Here is a 2,274-nt window from a genome sequence, read left to right on the forward strand (position 1 = left end):
CAGGAGGTCTTCCTAGGAGGAGAATGAGGAGTGAGACTTGGATCAATCTGGAGGACTCTAAGGAAAAGGACCCAGTATTGTCAGGGTCACCTCCATCCAAACACACCAAGTCTGTAACTCAACCTGGCAGGGAAGGGTGTGGGTGATGGAGCTAGTGAAAATTGTTAAAGACCCCCCCATTCCCACCCCACCCACCTTCTTGTGTGCATGCTTGTGTCTGCGTGGCTTTGTTTCATTGAGTCCGGCGAGCCAAATGTGTTATGGCTCTGTCAGGCCCTTATGGCCCAGTGTAGAGGTCAGAGAGCTGTGGTAGGGTCCCTTGAGCCGGATGCTTCTAATGGTCTAATGGCTTGTGGTTTCCAGCAAGCTGGAGTACTTCAGCAGCATCTGATGGGTCAGAAAGTCTTGGTGCTCTCACCAGTGGCTCCAAGGAGCTAGAATGTTCTGATGGAGTCTGCCCAGTCAGACCGTCCTAAGAGCTGGTTGGTCAGCTCCAAGGCCTTGTTGGCAAGCTGAGATTGCAGTTCCTGACGACCTTATGGACTTGGGATAGCTGAGACCCGCCTCTTCCCCTGTCTGTCTCCCCTCCCCCTTGAAGACCCTGCTTCCTCCAACTCTAAGCAGGGCCCCAGCGCCCTGATTCCATCATCAGCATCTCTGGGGGAGGGGCATCCCATGCCCAACCCTCTCCCCCATTTGTTCCCCTCCTAGGTCTTCCAGACCCTTCTCTCCATGGCTTTGGGGAAATCCGGCCTGCTCTCTCTTTCTCTCCCAAAAAAAAGGAGGAAAGAAAAGCCAGAGACAATTCCCACCCCTAAAGCCTAAGAGACCCCTGTCCCTCGCTAGAGAGCCACCCCCAAATCAAAATGTGAAAAATCCCTAGAAAGCAATAGCCTTCAAGGTACCTTGCACTGAATCTCCCACCCCAGACCTTCCACCTGTTGGGAGGCTGTAGCTTGGGCACTAGGGTGACATTTTCCATGCCCTCTTCATCTCTAGGGTGGCCCCATTTCTCCATCACCTACTTCCCATCGCTGCTGCCCCCGCCCCTAATCTCCAGACTGAACCCAGATGGAGATCTGAGTGCCAAAACAATTCTTGATGTAACTTTGTACATATCTTCTGCAGTTGGGGGCTCCTGGTGGAGGTGGCCCTGTGGGTCACTCCCTTCCGCCTCTCAAAAGACCTTACAGTATTTCACAGTATCTCCACCTACATGTGGATATTGCAGTATCTAGCCAGAATATCTCCCCTACAACTCCCCAGGCCCCCATAAGGAAAGAAAGGAGCCAGGGAAAGGTAAAGTAAGGTCTGGGAGTGGAGAGGTGGGATTTGAAGGCACTCATTTACATATCATTTGCATCCTCAGCCGCCCTTGTCAGATGCTTACTGCAGACCCATTCCTGGAAGCCTGGGTCCCAGTCAGCGGGGTCCAGTACTCTTCTCGCACAGACACATCTCCGGAGGCTGGGCCTCCTGAAAAGTGTTCCCTTGGGGTATCTGTGTGACACCCCCTCCCTATTCACATTTCTTGGGGACCACCTACCCCACCAGCCAGGGCTATCTGAAAGATAGTTTGCTAGCTCAGTGAGCTAGTTCACTCCCCACGGTGAGTGGAGAGCCACACACCTTTCCCCATTTTACCCTAGGACACTCACTCTACCATCCTCCCCATCCTTGGAAAGTTCCTTCTGCAATCTGACCTCAATCCTTTGTGCTGCAGTTTGTCCAGAGGGGACACAGATGTGGGGTCAGGGATGGAGACCATTGAAAAACTCATTGCCTCTTTTTCTCCCCTCTTCCCTGTTAGCCAGTCAGATCTCAGAGACTGAGTGGCCTCCTTGCACCCTGCTCTTCAGCACCCAGTAGGTGCTTAGTGTTTGCTGCATTAAACTGTCTCGCTGTTCCTTCCCATTTGCCCTCCAGCTCCCAACACCTTCCCCTAGTGTCTCCCTCTTTCTGTGGCTCCCTATGGCTTCCTACTTTCTCTCCCTGTGGCTTCCAGTGTCACCTGTCCTGTCTCTATCTTTGTGTCTGTCTGTCCCTCTCTCCTCAACTCTCTCCACTCTCCCATTTCCCAATTAATTAAAAAAAAGTGCCAAACTTCCTTGGAACTGAGCCGCTCTGGGGGGAGGGAACCTCAGATAGAGGGGAGGAAATGGGACCGTCTCTCTCTGAGGAGGCCCCTAAGAGGCATTGAAAAAGTCTGTAGACACTTTGCTAAATTGGGTCCCCCTTCCTCACCCCTCCAGCCCTGAGTTTTTCTTAGAATCT

The sequence above is a fragment of the Manis pentadactyla genome, chromosome 15 (assembly GCF_030020395.1).
Source record: "Manis pentadactyla isolate mManPen7 chromosome 15, mManPen7.hap1, whole genome shotgun sequence".
Lineage (NCBI taxonomy): Eukaryota > Metazoa > Chordata > Mammalia > Pholidota > Manidae > Manis > Manis pentadactyla.